General features: G+C 40.4%; 1 protein-coding gene across 4 annotated transcripts in view; it reads right to left on the bottom strand.

The window, feature by feature from the left end:
- The window catches only part of LOC134340352 (rho GTPase-activating protein 27-like), a 280,428-nt gene extending 263,882 nt beyond the window's left edge, over positions 1-16,546 (bottom strand). The window contains exon 1 of one of the 4 annotated variants that reach the window (XM_063037495.1): positions 16,248-16,546. The gene's annotated coding sequence lies outside the window, so the exon portion shown is untranslated. The remainder of the gene's footprint in view (positions 1-16,247) is intronic. The other 3 variants (XM_063037492.1, XM_063037496.1, XM_063037494.1) reach the window with 3 other exon arrangements.
- Between the last annotated feature and the right edge of the window lie 2,606 nt (positions 16,547-19,152).

The raw sequence follows: 19,152 nt of genomic DNA, 5'->3' as shown, positions 1-19,152 counted from the left end.
ATTTCATACTGGAACTTGCAAGTAAAACACAAATGCCAACCAGATTCTGTCCAGTCCCTGCCCAGTCCAACATGTTTGAGTAGCCTGCCAAACCCCAATGATCACTGCGGCTGGGAACTAGATAATCACTGACATCTGAGAAGGAACAAAGGCTATCTAGTATTTCTGCAAGTATCCACCCAATACACAGTTCTAACAAATTTATACATCCAGTATTGCTTGTTCAAAATCTTTATCAATGCTGACATATCAAATATACTGAGGTGAGGAGAACGTGGGGGCTGTCGCGATGATGCTGTTGGTGTCAACTGAGTATTCTACGCAAATACAAAAGTGCAAATAGAGAACAGAAAACCAGAAACGATACCTAAATACAGAAATAAATTCAGCCCAGAAACATCTTCTGAATTTTCCAGGTTATGTTGAATAAGCTCCTTTAAAATGGAGATGTATTCATTCCGGGGTTGGGAGCGTGGTGCTTCTCATCATCTCAAACTTGGTAGAACCGAAGACATAGGGAACAGATCTGACATTAGGCAAAGTAGCAGGTTTTTGAGAGCCAGTGGCAATACTGAACTAAACTTGTCAAACTTGCAAAAGCAGGAGGCTATAGATTCTTGCAACACCAGGATCAGATACAACCTCAGCATGCAGTGACACTTGGTGCTTGTGTACTTCAGTTCAATGTACAGATTGCTGCAGCCACATACAAAGGTAGAAAAAGGATGATGTCTATGTTGAGCAAGTTTCCTCTTCCCCTTTCTGGAAACTTATATATTCATAACATGACCCTGAGAACCTTGATCATAGGCATAGCATAAACAGTGGAAGGAGCATACCACTTCACATACTGACAATCTGCCCACCTCACCAAGGAGCTCCTGATCATTTGTGGCAGTCTGCAGATCTAAAATAGGCCCATCTAAAAATGATAAAACTAGGCTACAGCAAATCATCCTTGATCCCTTTGGGTGGGATAACCGAGTGTAAGATGGTATTCGCATGCCACCTTACAGGCTCTTATCTGCTGAACCCTTTGGCCACAATTAGATAATGAAGGATTCTCATGGGGTTACAACTTCAATGGATAATAAACTGCCATATCTCTGAACTATATCAAATGAGAATTGAAACCTTCAGGAAAAGCCAGCAGGTTTCTGTGAAAACCATAGTTCCCCAAATTAGAACTAAAATAACATTATGCCTGTATTAACAACATCGGTGAAACTGACTTCACCACAGACATTCAGCTGTTGTAGTTTTCAGAAGTCTCAACTGCTTTTGTTTTAGGAAAGCAGCTGCGCTTTAGGTGGAGCAACACACATCAAAGTTGCTGGTGAACGCAGCAGGCCAGGCAGCATCTCTAGGAAGAGGTGCCTGGCCTACTGCGTTCACCAGCAACTTTGATGTGTGTTGCTTGAATTTCCAGCATCTGCAGAATTCCTGTTGTTTGCACTTTAGGTGGGCTCAGTTAGCTTAATGCTGGAAATCCATCTCCCTTTGCAGACGTTCAGAGTACTGTGACATTTGTCCAGTTTATGGTAGAGCCCCTTTGCATAGCATGAGCTAGTGTGATAGTGGCCAGTGTGGTGGTGACACCACCATAGTAAACTGCTTAGATACGTGAAGGCCAGCTTCAACTCTTTCAATGTTCTGCTTGCTAACAGGCAGTTGCACTGACATAATACAAAAGTACAGTCATGAGTGGCTATTGCTTCGCTTTCCAGTGCCAGCGATCACCGATCAGGGTTTAATTCCCGCTGTTACTTGTAAGGAATTTATGCATTCTCCTTGTGGCTGTGTGGATTTCCTCTCAGTGCTCCAGTTTCCTCCCACATTCCAAAGACGTATGAGTATGAGCTGTGGGCATACTATGTTGGTGTAGAAACATGGCGACACTTGAGGACTGCCCCCCCCCCGCACTACCCTTGCTAATTTGATTTCATGCAAAAACCATGCATTTCACTGTATGTTTCAATGTCTGTGATGAATAAAGCAAATTTTTATCTTTATAAAGCAGCAAATCCCATACTAAGCAATCCTGGCTGGAACTCCAACTCTTGCTCATCTTCCATCTCCACGTTATGTCCAGCATAGTAATGAAGCTTTGCCTCAGAGTTCCAACAATTTGACTTTGATCCCGACCTCTGCTACTGTCTGTGCAGATTGAATGTTCCTTCTGTAACGTCAAGGGTTTCCACCAGGAACTCTGATTTTCTCCCACATCCCAAAGTCTTTAGGTTAATTAGCTGCTGTGAAACACTCGCACTGAAGGAGGCCGGTAAGAGGGTCAGGTCAATGTCATGGATACATGAGAGAGGGCATGTTACAAAAAAACCAATATGGGAATGGATTCGTGGGATTTCTCCCCCCACTCACTATACTCAACAGTATTGTGTCTGCTGTGGAGACCTTCAGGTTTCTGGGTGTCACAATCTCCCAGGACCTGAAGTGGACACCCAACGCAGACACTCTTATCAAAAAGGCTCAGCGGAGGTTGTATTTCCTACATCAACTCAGGAGGTACAACCTGCCTCAGGAGCTGCTGATTCAATTCTATTCTGGAACAATCCAGTCTGTTCTCTGTCCGTCCATCACTGTCTGGTTTGGATCAGCTACCAAACAAGACAAGAATAGACTGCAAAGAACCGTCAGGGCTGCGGAAAGGATTATTGGTGTGAAGCTGCCCTCGATCCAGGACTTATATGCATCTAGAGTCAGGAAGCAAGCAAGCAGCATCATTGTAGACCCATCACACCCTGGACATCACCTGTTCCAACTCCTTCCTTCTGGTAGGCGCTTTAGATCACTGTATGCCAGGACAAATAGGTACAAGAACAGTTTCTTTCCATATGCCATCAGTCTTATGAACACTTGAATTTTAGTCTATTTATAAACCAAGTCCACCTGTACATACACAGGTATACCTCATTGTATATAGTTCACGATTATTTGCACTATTGTTTTGTTTGCTTTTTGATTCTGTACAGCGAGAGCTCAGGGAAACCGGCATCAAATTCCCTGTATGTGTCCACATACTTGGCTATAATAAAGGATTCTTATTCTGATTCTCAGACAGCCAATGAAACCTCGATGGACCAAATCCCCTTTCAATGTTGCAAGGAAATATGATTATGAAGCCTTGGCATTTTCATTTGAACTCATTGGCACATCAACTTTCATTAATCTATGGTAAAGTTCTTGCCCTTCCTAACTATCATTGGAATGCATGCCCTCACTGTGTGTCATGGAAGTCATGGAGTCACACAGCATGGAAACAGAAACTTCAGTCCACCAAGACTGCATTGGCCATCAAATATCCATTTACATGAATCCTGCACTAATTCCATTTTATTCTCCCCACATTCATATCAACTTCCTCCAGAACCTACTGTTCATTTTCAACAATCTCCAGCAAAGCTCACACTTTCATTAGTCCTCATTTGAATGTCTCTCCTCACTAATCTTCCGAGGAACTACTTTTCCCTCTAATCTACAGACAGACAGCTTTATAATACCTGTAAAAATTATTGCATTGAATATGTGAAATAAGTGTGCTCAATATTATAAAACAAGGCAAAAGATTATAGGGCTTTATCTCAAGAGATCTAGAATACAAAAGGTGAAGAAGGGGTAGTTCAGTTGTGTAAAGACTTGGCAGTCCCCATTTAGAGTACTACATAAACATTTATTTTGGTGGGTGAGAAGGATTAAGTATCAAAGGATATGAGAAAAGAACATGAATGGAACTGAGAGATAGGCATAATTATGGTTTGATGGAATAGCAGTGGAAGGATTAGGGTCACGGGTCACAGTCACGGTGCTAACTTCAAAATCTAGCCAGAATGTCAGTTTAACTGGGATATCTATAAAGAGCATTATGGAAATACTCACAGCTCACCATGGCAATACACAATTCAAGAGCCTCAGGTGAATTTAGCATGACATAAGTACAAAAGGAACAGGATTATGAGTAAGACATTCAGCCCCATGGAGCCACTATCCAACAATATCATGGCTCAACAATATTTTCCAGCCCTACCCCCAAGTCCATCCATACCCTGAATATCCTCAACTCCATTCAATGACTGCCCTTTGGGATAGAGTGTTCCAGGAATTCACTATGTACTGAGCAAAGAAATATGCAAATCGGCTTTACTGATTGAAGCATCAGTAAGTAGTGCTCAAGGTGACAAAAGGAATATTTTAAAAAGTTAGGAAAAAGAGCCTCATAACTGCTTATTCAACTGTTTGGATTCAAAGGGCACAGGTGAATCTTTAATATTTAATTTTCATACACAACTTGCTTCACTAATTTACTGCACTGATCCAACTGGCTATGATTATGGAGACAAGCAGAATGTATAATGATCCAACACACATCAAAGTTGCTGGTGAACGCAGCAGGCCAGGCAGCATCTCAAGGAAGAGGTGCAGTTGATGTTTCAGGCCGAGACCCTTCATCAGGACTAACTGAAGGAAGAGTTAGTAAGAGATTTGAAAGTTGGAGGGGGAGGGGGAGATCCAAAATGATAGGAGAAGACAGGAGGGGGAGGGATGGAGCCAAGAGCTGGACAGGTGATTGGCAGAAGGGGATACGAGAGGATCATGTGACAGGAGGTCCGGGAAGAAAGACGGGGGGGGGGAGAACCCGGAGGATGGGCAAGGGTTATATTCAGAGGGACAGAGGGAGAAAAAGGAGAGTGAGAGAAAGAATGTGTGTATAAAAATAAGTAACAGATGGGGTACGAGGGGAAGTTGGGGCATTAGCGGAAGTTAGAGAAGTTGATGTTCATGCCATCAGGTTGGAGGCTACCCAGACGGAATATAAGGTGTTGCTTGAATTTCCAGCATCTGTTGAATTCCTGTTGTTTGTATAATGATCCAAGAGTTTTCAATTAAACCTTAGAAATGATTGAGCAACTTCTCTTTTGGTCACAAAAGCCATCACAAAGAGTGCCATTTCCTACTGAGTAGAGTCCAATTTAAACAAATTGTTGCTTTACAGTGCACAGTCAAAATTATAGTCACAAAGAGATACAGAACAAAACAGAAACAGCCCTTTTTGCCAACCAAACCCAAGCTGGCACTCAACCTCCAAAACCTAACTTAACCCACTTTATTCCCTCCATAGATCATGTCATATCATATATGTATTTTATATATTGTAAAACATATTGTATTGTTCAGGAAATTTGACCTGGAACTTCCTACTTGTATCACACTTTGTCCTCCAATGTGAGTTCTGTGATATGCTATGTTCCTTTTGGAGAATTTCAGAGAAAGTTAGCCCATGTTGCACCAGAATCTATCATCACTGGTCACTCTCAGAGCTAATGGTTTTTACTAGTGCTATGCCATTCTAGGCCTCTACTACAGGAATTACAGCTACTTACCTATTATCCCTTTGAAGCTCTCTATACACAGTACCCAATACCCTTTCCCACCAAACGCTTACCAATCCCACACACCAGTCCCCAACAACAGTCCATCAAGGACATCTTCAATATTCCCCAACAACAGTCCATCGAGGGCATCTTCAATATTCCCCAACAACAGTCCATCGAGGACATCTTCAATATTCCCCAACAACAGTCCATCGAGGACATCTTCAAAAGGAAATGCCTCAAAAAGGTGGAATCCATTACTGGCAACCCCCAACACCCAGGACATGCCACTTTTTCATTACTAATGTCAGTGAGGAGTTACAGGAGCTTGAAGACACACACTCAATGCTTCAGGAACAGCTTCTTCCCCTCTGCCATCAAAATTCTCAATGCACAATGAATCCATGAATACTACCTCTCTATTTTTTGCCTTTGGCCCATCTAGTCTGCCAAAATATTAATCTGCCTCGCCCCATCAACCTGCATTGGGGCCATAGCCTTCCACAACCCTCCCATCCATGTACGTACCCAAACTTCTCTTACATGTTGAAATCAAACGCGAGTCCACCACTTGCGCTGGCAGCTCATTCCACATTCTCACCAACTTTCTAAGTGACGAAGTTCCCTTTCAGTTTCCATTTAAACAATTCACCTTTCACCCTTAACCCTTTCACCTCTACTTCTCACTTTATCCAACCTCAGTGAAAAAAGCCTGCTTGCATTTAACCTATCTATACTCCTCATAATTTTGTCTACTTGTGTCAAAGGTGGTGACAAATCAGCATACAGGAGGGAGATTACAAATCTGGATGAGTGGTTCCACCATAACAATCTCTTACTCAATGTCAGCAGACCAAGAAGTTGATTATCGACTTCAGGAAGAGGAAACTGGAGGTCCATGAGCCAGTCCTCATCGGGGGTTCAGAGGAGGAGAAAGTCAGCAACTTTAAATTCCTTGGTGTTATCATTTTAGATGACCTGTCCTTGGACCAGCACATCAGTGCAATTATGAAGAAACCATAGCAGCGCCTCTACTTCCTTAGGAGTTTGCAAAGATATGGCATGATATCTAATACTTTGACTAAGATCTATAGATGGGTGGTGGAGAGTATATTGACTTGCTGCGTTACAGCCTGGTATGAAAACACCAATGCCTTTGATGGAAAATCCTACAAAAAAGTAGTAGGTACAGGCCAATCCATCACAGGTAAAGTTCTCCCCACCACTGAGCACAATCTACACAGAGTATTGTCACAGGCAAGCAGTATCCATCATCAGGGAACCTCACCACCCAAGTCATGCTCTCTTCCCTCTGCTGCCATCAGGAAGAAAGTACGTGAGCCTCAGGACTCACACCACCAGGTTGTAGAACATTTATTACCCCTCAACCATCAGACTCTTGAACCAAAGGGGAGAACTTCACTCATCTTCACTTAACCCATCACTGAACTGTTCCCTCAACATATATACTCACTTCCAAGGACGACTCCTCTCTTGTTCTCAATTGTGTATTTATTTAGAAAACCTACAGCACATTACAGACCCTTCGGCCCAAAATTTATTATTATGTAATACCCTGGTTTAAGACCAGGCTTTATGTTATTAATACAGTTAGCTGTGGGTATTTTATTTTCTGCGGATTTTCTCAAAATGCGATAACTGTTCCTTTAATTACATTATATGACTGAGTATTTCATTTTGTATTGTTTAAAATAAAAATTTAGTTGATTAAATTAGGTTTGTTGAATTAGCCAGCAGGATTTTGTGTTAATGTTTTTTTTCTAGAGAGCATGGGATCGAAGAATGAGGAAGAAGAAGAATGGAAATGGACAACGAGCATCAGAGAAGAACACAGTGAAATGCTCTCAGAACCCATTTGGAAGGACAGATAACGATGATGAAAAATCTTCATGTAGACAATGGTCTCATGGAGACTGTACAGACAACTTTTAGTTAGATAATTAGCACATGATATTAAAGAAAGTTTGATAATTTTTCCTTAGAAGTTGCATGAATATTTGTTTCCTGGGACAGGTTCTTCAGTGCAAAACCATTTCAGTATCATGAGTAATCGAAGAGAAGCAACAATCAGCTCCAACCATTACGTGCATGATATAGACTATTACATATACAGTACGGGCCTCCTTCTTATTTTGTATTATATAGTATTATTGTGTTTGTTATAATTTAATCATTTTTGTCAATATAATTTCAATCTAAGTTTATACTGGTGTGAGTTAAATTATTGTTTCCTGGTGAACAGTAAATTTGTTTGGGTGTGTTAGTGTTCGTACAGTAATTGCCTTCGTTTTCCCTTGGAAGGAACATTCAAACTTTTATGTTTGTGTGTACCCAAATTGTATTTACCCTAGATGTGTTTATTTAATGGAAATTGACCTCTTTCATCATTATTCCCATGCATTGTTGAGTTATGTTGCTGTTAGGTTGAATTCACAGTAATAGCTAACTCATTGCAAGCCTATGATGAGAGAGTTACAATTATTATTATTATTTCCTGTTTTTCTTTCTTTTTGTATTAGCACAGTTTGTTGTCTTTTACACACTGCTTGTCCACACTGTTGGTGTGGTCGACCATTGATTCTACAATGGTTATCATATTTATTGATTTGCCCCCCCCCACCCAAGAAATGAATCTCAGCACACACAAAGTGCTGGAGGAACTCAGCTAGCTAGGCAGAATCTATGAAAAAGAGTAAGCAGTTGACGTTTCGGGCCAAGACTCTTCATCAGGACTGGAAAAAAAGATGAGAAGTTAGAGTAAGAAGTACAAGGTGGTATGTGATAGGTGAAACTGGGAGGGAGAGGGGTGAAGTAAAGAGCTGGGAAGTTGATTTGTGTAAGAGATAGAGGGCTGGAGAAGGGGGAATCTGATAGAGAGGGTAGAAGACCATGAAAGAAAGGGAAGGGGAAGGAGCACCAGAGGGAGGTGACAGGCAGGTAAGGAGATGAGGTGTGAGAGGAAAATGGGAATGGGAATGGTGAAGGGAGAGACAATTTCCAGAAGTTTGAGAAATTGATGTCATGCCATCAAGTTGGAGGCTATCCAGACAGAATATAAGGTGTTGCTTCTCCAACCTGAGTGCATTTTGTGTGATTTGCTTGAATTTCCAGCATCTGCAGATTTTCTCATCAAAGTGAATCTCAGGGTTGCATATGGTGACATATATGTACTTTGATAATAAATTTACTTTGTAATTTTGAAATCTTCCCCCATTCTCCTATGCTCTAGGAAATAAATCCCTAACCTATGCAACCTTTCCCATTAACACAGGTCATCATGTCCTGGCAACATCCTTGTAAACTTTCTCTGTATTCTTTCAATCCTAATTGACATCTTTCCTGTAGGTAGGTGACCAAAACTGCACACAATACTCCAAATTAGCCCTCAACAACATCGGATACACTTCAATATAATATCCCATCTCCTGTTCTCAATACTTCAATTTATAAAGGCCAATGTGCCAAAAACTTTCTTTACAACCCTCTTTACTTGTGATGCCACTTTCAAAGAATATGAACCTGTATTCCCAGATCCCTTTGTTCTACAGCACTCCTCACTGCCTTACCACTTACCATGTAAGACCTACCCTGGTTTGTCCTCCCAAAGGGCAACACTTCACACTTATCTGCATTAAATTACATCTGCCATTTTGCAGCTCATTTTTCCAGCTGGTCCAAATCCCACTGCAAGTTTTGATAGCTCTCTTTGCTGTCCACTATGCCCCTAATCTTGGTGGCATTTGTAAATTTTACTGATCCAGTTTACCACATTATCATCCAGATCATTGATATAGATGACAAACAACAATGAACCCAGCATTGATCTCTGCAGCACAACACTAGTCACAGGCTTACAGTCTGAGAGGTAACCATCTCTGGTTTCTCCCACAAAGCCAATGCCTAATCCAATTTACTATCTCATCCTGAATGCCAAGCAACTGAACTGTCTTGACCAATCTCCCATGTGAGACCTTGTCAAAGTCCCTGTAGACAACATCTACTGCTTGCCTTCATCAACTTTTGTGGTAACTTCCTCGAAAGACTCTACAAGATTGGTTAGATATGACCTACCATGCACAACACCACGTTGACTATCCTTAAACAGTCCCCATCTATCCAAGTATATCCAGTCCCTTAGAATACCTTCATTAACTTTCCTACTACTGATGTCAGGCTAACCTGCCTATAATTTCCTGGTTTATTTTCAAAGCCTTTCTTAATCAACAGAACATCATTAGCTATCCTCCATCCTTCAGTGCATCACCTATTGCTAAAGATGTTTGAAATATCTCTTCCAGAGTCTATATAATTTCTGTACTATCCTTCCACAAGGTCCAAAGAAACACTTTGTTAAGCCCTGGGGATCTATCCACTCTAATTTGTCTCAAGACAGCAAACACCTCCTCCTCTGTATTCTGTACTCATGACCTCACTGCAGTTTTGTCTCACTTCTACAGACTCAGAGTCCTTCTCCTGAGTATATACAGATGCAAAAACCCATTTAAGATCTCCCACATCTCTTTCAGCTTCATGTATAGATGATCAGTCTGATCTTCCAGAGGACTAATTTTGTCCCTTGCAAGCCTTTTCCTCTTAATGTAGAAGCCCTCGAGATTCTCCTTCACCTCGTCTGCTAAGACAACATCATGCCTTCTTTTAGCCCTCCTGATTTCCTTCATAAGAGCTCTCTTGCATTTCTTATACTCCTCAAGTACCTTATTTGCTCCTTCCTGCCTATACCTGTTATGCATCTCCTTCTTTTTCTTAACCAGGGTCTCAATCTCTCTTCAAAACCAAGGTTCCCTAAACCTGTTATCCTTGTCTTTTATTCTGACAGGAACATACAAACTTTGTACTCTCAAAATTTCACTCTTGAAGATCCCCCACTTAGCACACACACCTTTGCTTGAAAGCAGCCTGTCCCAATCCACACTTGCAAGATCCTTTCTGATCCCATCACAATTCGCTTTTCTCCAATTTAGAATCTCAGCCCAAGGACCAGTCCTATCATTCTCCATAATTATTTTGAAACTAACAGTATTATGATCACTATATATTTCTTAATATAACTTATAGTATGTTTTATGTACTGCACTGTACCACTGCCACAAAGCAACAAACTTCACAACATATGTTAGTGATAATAAACCTGATTCTGATTCGGATTCTGACCTCCAGTCTTGTAATGGTTCTGACCACTAACTGATCCCAATTTCCAATTTTAGACTCTTCTTCTGACTACATCATCGTGCTTTGATCCACATAGACTCACTTCCGTAGTACATTTCACAGTGCACAACTAATGCCACAGACCTATAATTACCTAAGCCAAGGTGTTTATATCTAGTTTTCTCCATTAATTTTGTAATGTATGAGGCAACATCACACCAGCAAGATGCCTCTACTTCACTCAAAGGACAATTTTTCATGTAATAAGATGTCTATATGCAAGCTAATAGAACAAAAAAATGCTTCCACACAAATTTCTCAATAGGGACTATGAGATAATGGCCACAAATGACAACCTTGCCTGCTTTTCTCACTACCTCTTTACAAAGAGGAAGGTTGTTGCTTGAAGGCACCCCAAACTTCTGCCTAGACAAGACAGTAGAGTTCATGTTTTACTTGCGACTCCTCATATCATCAAACTCTATCAACATAACCCTCCACAAATTCCCCCCTCCCGAACTCTTACTTACTTAGCTAAGTTCCCCTTAATGCCTAGAAAATGCATTTCACCTTTGTTGTATACAGTGGGAACGCCAAATCTAGACAAAAATTGTAGCAGTGGATGCAATTAAGCATGCCACAATATGGTATCCACCAAACAGATGCACTAACCATGTTTAGTCTTGGTCCTAATACGGAGCAGTCAAAACTTATTGGAGGTGCTATCGCTTTTCTCTGTGCCAATTAGAGATGGACATCAGCCTCTAAAGGTACACTCCCCATACAATAACAACACATATTTTTGCTCTCATATAAGAGAGGGAAGCAAAGGAAGAAAGGAGAGAACACCAAGGTTCCTGGGGAAATGAGAGCTGGTGAATGAGGTGCATGACCAAAAGGAAAATCCCAAGCAATATACGAATAACTGAAAAATGATCATCACTTGATATGTCAAGGCAATCTCTACAGCATAGTAAATATTTTTCTTTAATGGTCTCTCTCTCTCTCACACACACACTCACAGATACTCATACATTTCCTGCTCCCTGCACACATATCTCCCACCATCCCATCTCCTAAGTACTCCATCTCTGCCTTCAAAACTTATTCCCCATAAAATGATTGATGCACTGAATTCCATCTCAGAAATTCTTACATATGAATAAAACTAATAAATGTATAAATTGAAGGGCTCTTTGCAAGATATCATCTACTGAGGCAGGAATTATCACACATCAAGAGGGTGGTGGTGGTGGATCAAGGTGTATGATGACCTAATATGTACAGAGCCTCATCATCAGGCTAGAGCAGAGGATTCTCTTCCTCACAGACAGAGGGACCAATGAGGGATCCATTAACTGAGTTCCATAGTGGTAGCAAAATAAACACTCCATTTTCACACTATCTGAGGATTTCAAGAACCGTGATGAGTTTATCTGTTAGGCCTGCACAGACAGGCACGTTCCAGTCACTACCCAGCTAACAGGAGTCACCTGCCACTCATTTCCAACTCATCACCTGCAGCCTATTAAAACCCAGCTCTTAGCCACAGTCCTTGTTCACCTATCAACCAGCCAGCTTCAACTATTGCTCCTAGTGTTTGGTTACCTTGCCGTGTTAAGTATTTGTTTTCACTTGTTTTGTGGCCCCTTGTGGCTTGTTATTTTGCAGTTTATTATTAAGGCTATCACTCACTGCTAATTCATCTCTGCTGTTCTGCATTTGGGTCAAGCCTCCTCTACATTTCCTGACATTACTAAGCTTTGGAGTTATTTTGTGGCAAACTATGTGGCCTATTAAGTGACATCTAAATATAGGAGTTAAAGGATTGTGTATCTTATTATTTTCTGACAGCCAAATCAGAGCTATTTGCTTGACGAGTGTTCCAATATACGTCAAGAAAGCTACCAACATGCATTACACAATAGTTGACATGATTAGCTGTGCTTCCATTGCTGGTAAAATGTCAGCATAATAGTAAAGGATCCCAACCAGAAGTGCCCCATCAATTTTACAACTGATACAATCTCATCTGGAAATGGCTACTACTGTGAGTTATTGTGGATTGCATCTGTTGTGGATTGCTCAGCACAGTGCAATGTGATCCAGCTTCTAGGCAACTCATATCTGAACTATCCAACTTAACGGTTCCTTGTTATAGTGAATTATCGCTTCAAGTGTTCTCAAGATACCCTCAAGTCTTATGGTCATTAATTCCTTGGTGACTAGCTTGTAATGATGGGCTCAAGGTTTGCAGCTTCCCAGGAGTAGAACACACTCAATATTTACAACATAAAGCTTTTCCATATTTTTTCTGATCTATAAATGTCACCTGTCAGCTTTCTCTTTCTAAAGGAAATCTCTTTCCAAGCTTTTTTAACTCTGCCTGATAGCTACAGTATAACCTCAACATTCTGGAGTCCTTGAATCACTCACTTGGAGTACTGAGAGTAGTTTTGGGTCTCTTATTTCAGAAATGATGTGCTGATATTGAAGAGGGTTCAGAAGAGGTTCACGAGAATGATTCCAGGAAAGAAAGGCTTATCGTATGAGGAGCTCTGTGCCTGTACTCACTGGAGTTTAGACGAATGGAGGGGGATTCTCATTGAAATCTATCAAATGTTAAAAAGGCCTAGATAGAGTGGATATGGAGAGGGTATTTCCTATGATGGGGGAAGTATAGGACCAGAAGACACAGTTTCAGAATAGAGGGACATCCATTTAGAACAGAGATGAGGAGAATTTCTTTAGCCAGAAGGTGGTGAATCTGTGGAATTCGTTGCCAAAGGAAGCTGTGGAGGCCAGGTCATTAGGTGTATTTAAGGTGGAGGTTGATAGGTTCTTGATAAGTCAGGAGAATGGAATTGAAAGGGAAAATAGATTAGCCATGATGGAATGGCAGAGCAGATTTGATGGGCTGAATGGCCTAATTCTGTTCCACTGTCTTATGGTTACTCTGTGGCCATATCCGTGTCTTTCCCTAATCTCTCCACACCTACAATGTTCCACATACTGTATCTAGTAGTTTCATCATGGCCATCTGTGCCTTCAGCTGTCAAGGTACAAGGATCTAGAATTCCCCTGCTAAATTTTTCTACTTGTGCATCTCTTTTAAGATCTTTCTTGAAATCTATCTTCCTTTAACCAAGTACCTGGCCACCTTCCCCAACATCTCGATAAGTAAGGCTTGTTGTCATACTGTGAAGTCACCTGGAACATTTTGCTAAGTTGAAGATGTTGAATAAACAAAAGGTTTGCCAAAAACATTTATTGCACTCTCTCCAATGACTGGTTAGTCTTTTTATGATGTAGTGCCAAAAGTCTAAGTGTGGTCTAGTCAACTTTGATGTTAGCTTAGCATAACAACTCTACATTTCAACTCCTTCTGGTACAAATAAACCATAGTTCTTGGATGGTTTGGCTCACAAGTTTCCTGATTTATATCACATTTTGTTTTTCTGCCCTACGTGCCCTCGTCTTTTTCTCATAGACCTTCTCATTTTCCAAGAACTATAAGACTTCTTTGTCATGGCAAAATGGACATCCTGTGTACTTGCCTATGATTAAATATATTTTATGTTTAAAGGCCTTGAGCATAAAACAGGAATTAGATACTTTTTAAAAGTCCTAGTCTTCTTAAGGATTTTTTAAGCACTTGGTGTTTTCATTTTAATATGTAGTATGATAATAACTCTCTTCTTGTGGACCAGACAGCTTTAAAAAATTGCATCATCAATTCAAGAACTAAAGAGTCAGTACAAAATGTCAATAGGTCATAGAGATAACACATCAACATGATCTTCAGCTCATCAAGCCTGTACTGACTATCAACAACTCATTTGTACAAATCTCATATTTTATATAGGCATCCGTTAGTCTCATGAGACCATGGATTTGCGCCTTGGAAGGTTTCCAGGGCACACGCCTGGGCAAGGTTGTATGGGAGACCGGCAGTTTCCCATGCTGCAAGTCTCCCCTCTCAACGCCACCAATGTCGTCCAAGGGAAGGGCATTAGGACCCATACAGCTTGGCACCGTTGTCGTCACAGAGCAATGTGTGGTTAAGTTCCTTGCTCAAGGACACAACATGCTGCCTCAGCCAAGGCTCGAACTAGTGACCTTCAGATCACTAGACGAACGCCTTAACCACTTGGCCACATGCCAACACCCAAATCCCATAATAATGCCATTTTTAAAAAATTTCCCACATTCTCGCTAACTCCCCCCAGGTTGTACACTGTGGCATAAATTACAGCAGACAACTAACCAATGAACCTGCATGTCTTTGGGATGTGGAAGGTAACCAGAGCACTCCAAAGAAAGCCATCCAGTCATATGGAGAATGTGCAAACTCCACCCAGACAGAACCCCCTGGGCAGAACTGTACCAAGTCCCTGGCTCTAATAGCACATCAATATTATTTAATAAAGATAAGAATATCAACATTTGGAGACATTATCCATCTCACATAAGGAATGGTGCCCTTTTGGATAAATTAATCCTGAATGGAGACAGAAAGAAGCAAATTCAGTGAAACCTTGAGCTGCATTTAGGCCACATCAGCTAAGAGGATCCTTTACAATTTTATAACCCGAGTTTGTTCATTTTCCAATTATATTTAAGATATTTCCAACTTGACCTGAAAAAAATTGAATTTGCCCTAATACCTGTATAAACAGAAAGTGTTGAGCAAATAGAAACGCATGGTTTGGGTTAGGTATGTCAGGTGACTAAAGTACAAAAGCTAAAAGTACTTTACGGGGTGACACTTCAAATAAATCTAATGAGGCCAAGGGGAGAAATTGTTTTCAAATATGCCTAGTTTGATAAATGGAATTTTAAAAGAAAACATTCTTTCAACTGATTTGCAATCTATGCCACTTGCTCTACCTAAAAAAAAGGCCACATTTAATTTTTGCTAGTGAACTTCAATTGTTCAGTCGTCGCTTAATCCTCTGTACTAGATTATACCGTCACCATTTCTGGAATGTTTTTTTAATGCTTAAGATATTTATGCCAACAGGAGCTCCCAATCGGACACCACAGACATCAATTCGCATTCGCTACATGACGATGACATGTAAAGGCGTGCACGCTTAAGATTTGACTATCAACAAATTAATTACTGTAGCTTGGTAACGATTTTTTCTGGAATGATATTAGGACACTAATATATAAATTGCAAAAAATGAACGACATAAATAATATATCATATAACGTCTTCTGTTTTTAAAACAGTTTACTCTTAATAAATAATAAAATAAATGTTTAACTTTCAGTTCAGGAGAATGTCTTTTTTCCCCACCTACCTGGGTTATTTCTGGATGACCTGATTAAGCAATGCAATCGCGATGCCTTGCACACCAAGTGTATTGGAAATGGTTTTTAGTTTAAACTTCCTACATTGTACATGTAAAATGCACCAACACATTCCAAGCCGGAAACGCTTCCTCAGGTCTTGATCACTTTAACCTTTTATTTTAACCAGAAACAATTCGCGCCCTCAAGCAATGATCATCGTACGCGAAAAAAATGTTAGAGTGTGAAAATCCATCCTTATCATACATTGTTAGCAGTTAGCTTCTGCAATAAATCTAAAACCACGTGAAAAACAAAAAGCCAGATTTTACGTGATCTTGTCTTAATTCGAAAGTAAGCGTTTTTTTTTACCTGAAAATGGAGCTTTTGAGTGAAACTTAACCTCCTTTTAAATACGGCTGTGCTCACACCTTTAATCGGGAATCGGGTTCCAAATGCGACTGGAATTCCTTCATTTTCTTCTCCGCGTGAGCGGTTTTTAGCCGGCCAGCTTTTGAGTTATCTGTCAACCCCTAAAACTGGTGACTTATGACAGTTGTGTGCTGGCTCCTGATTTTGGGATGCCCCGCCGGAGACCCGCGTATCCGTCCTCCGTCTTTCTCTCCGCCCACTTCTTTCGCTCTCTGTGTGGCTCGCTTCCCTTTTCCCTCTGCGGGTCAGGACTAGTTCTTCTGTGACTCTCTCCCCTTCAGCGTTCGTCTCCGGCTTCCTGTTGAAGCTCGTATTGTAAACTTCCTCAGCCGTCTAGTTTCACATACAGTCGAACAGGGCTCTGACAGCATTTCTCAAAACTATAGAGAAAAAAAAAACATTTATTTGCAGAACAGATCACAATAATTTACACCAGTCATGGTAATTAACAATTAACTATAAACTTAGAAATAATGGTATTGTCATTAACATTAAAAATGATAAAATTGAAGTAAAATGTCAACTTTAAAACACCTATTAAAGTGAGAAATCAATTATTGAGCATTATATTTTTCCTTGTCATGATAAATATATATATATTTAAATGATAGAGACAGACAAGTCAGTAGTTCACCTATAACTTACTCATTACCCACCAAGACCCCGACAGACTGGAGAGGATAAGAATTGTCCTTTCTTTACTTTTAGCATGTAATGGATTTTATTCACTTTAATATATATATTGATATTGATCTAGATATTTCTTGGGGAATGAAATTACATAAATATTAATTGTATTAATTTTTCAAATGGCCTCTTTTTCCAGTAACAGACTTTGATTTTTTAAAGAAATTCTATAATTAAAACACAACATTTGGGTTTTAATTATACAAATTGCTGTGCAAGATTCAGATAGCCAGGCTACTTTTGCACCTTTCTGCAATATTCTCTGTAAACTCTAGAGACTGTTATCCATGAAAATACAAGGAGGTCAGTAGTTTCTGAGATATTCAAACCACCCTATCTGGCACCAACAATCATTCTATGGTCAAAGTCACTTAGATCACATTACTTCCCCAACTGAACAACAACTGAACCTCTTCATCATGTCAGCATGCATTTACACATTGAGTTGCTGCCACAAATTTGGCTGATTAGATATTTGCATTACGAGCAGGCATACAGGTGTACCTAATAAAGTAGCCACAGAGTGTAGAATTAGACAGCTCACAAAGCTCTCCGATGCCTCAGACAATTGCTTCATTACATTCTGAGAGATTCCCATGTAAAGTGACTGTTGATCAAACATTTCAAACATGGCCGGCGTTCCAAGGCAGGCATGGCCATCCAAGACCTGCCCCATTGATTCATTCTCTTTACAACTCTTCACAAATAAAATGAAGCAGCCCCTTCCCATCAGCAGACAAAAATACAAAACATTCAGGCTGATAAGCAACCAGTTAGAATGCTCACCATGATACATCTTTAGAAATTTGCGAGAGTCTTTGGTGACATACTAAGTCTCCTCAAACTCCTGGTAAAAGAAGGCATTGTTGTTCCTTCTTTCTAATTGCATTTGTATGTTGGGCCCAAGATAGACCTTCAGAGATGTCACAAATCACAACTCTGGAATAAAATACTCTCTGATGGCCCAGATGAGTTCGGCTCCAACAATACTCCAGAACCTTGACACTGTCTGGGACAAAACATCCACATAATTGTGGCTCTGTGTATATGAAATAATATTAAATCATTGGAAAGAGAAGACATAGGATCGGAAGGTGTAGAGTCTCTATGGGTTGGGTTAAGAAATGGCAAGGGTAAAAGGACCCTAATGGCAGTTGTATACAGACCTCCAAACAGCAGCCGGGATGTGGATTACAAATTACAGCAGGAGATAGAAAAGGTGTGCCATAAAAGGTAATGTCATGATAATCGTTGGGGATTTTAACATGAAAGTGGATTGGGAAAACCAGGTCAGTACTGGACCTCAAGAGAGAGAATTTGTAGAATGTCGAAGGGATGGCCTTTTAGAACAGCTTGTTGTTGAGCCCACTAGGGGATCAGCTGTGCTGGACTGGGTGTTGTGCAATGATCCGAAGGTGATAAGAGGGCTTAAGGTTAAGGAACCCTTAGGGAACAGTGATCACAATATGATTGAGTTCACATTGAAATTTGAGAGGGAAAAATAGAATCCAATGTGTGGGTATTTCAGTGGAATAAAGGAAATTACAATGGCATGAAAGGGGAACTGGCCGAAGTTGACTGGAAAGAGACATTTTCAGGAAAAAAAGCAGAGCGGCAATGGCTGAAGTTCCTGCGAAAAATGAGGAAAGTGCAAGACAGGTATATTCCAAATCAGAAGAAATTTTCAAAGGGAAGAAGGACACTACCATGGTTAACAAGTGAAGTCAGAGCCAAAGTAAAAGCAAAAGAGAGGGCACACAAGGAAGCCAGAGCTAGTAGGAAGATAGAGGATTGGGGAGCTTTTAAAAACTTGCAGAAGGAAACTAATAAGGTCATTCAGAAGGAAAAGATGAATTATGAGAGGAAGCTGGTGACTAATATCAAAGGAGATACTAAAAGCTTTTTTAAGTATATAAAGGGTAAAAGAGAGTTGAGGGTAGATATAGGACCAATACAAAATGACGCTGGAGATATTGTAATGAGAGATGCAGAGATGGCAGAGGAACTGAATGTGTATTTTGCATCAGTCTTCACAGTGGAAGACATCTACAGTATACTGGACATTCAAGAGAACCAGGGAAGTGAAGTATGTGCAGTGAAAATTACGACTGAGAAGGTGCTCAGGAACCTTAATGGTCTGAGGGTGGATAAATCTCCT

This window comes from Mobula hypostoma, chromosome X1, assembly GCF_963921235.1.
Source record: "Mobula hypostoma chromosome X1, sMobHyp1.1, whole genome shotgun sequence".
In the NCBI taxonomy this organism is placed as follows: Eukaryota; Metazoa; Chordata; class Chondrichthyes; order Myliobatiformes; family Myliobatidae; genus Mobula; species Mobula hypostoma.
The sequence above is the reverse complement of the archived record's forward strand: the minus strand, read 5'-3'. Positions and strand labels throughout refer to the sequence as shown.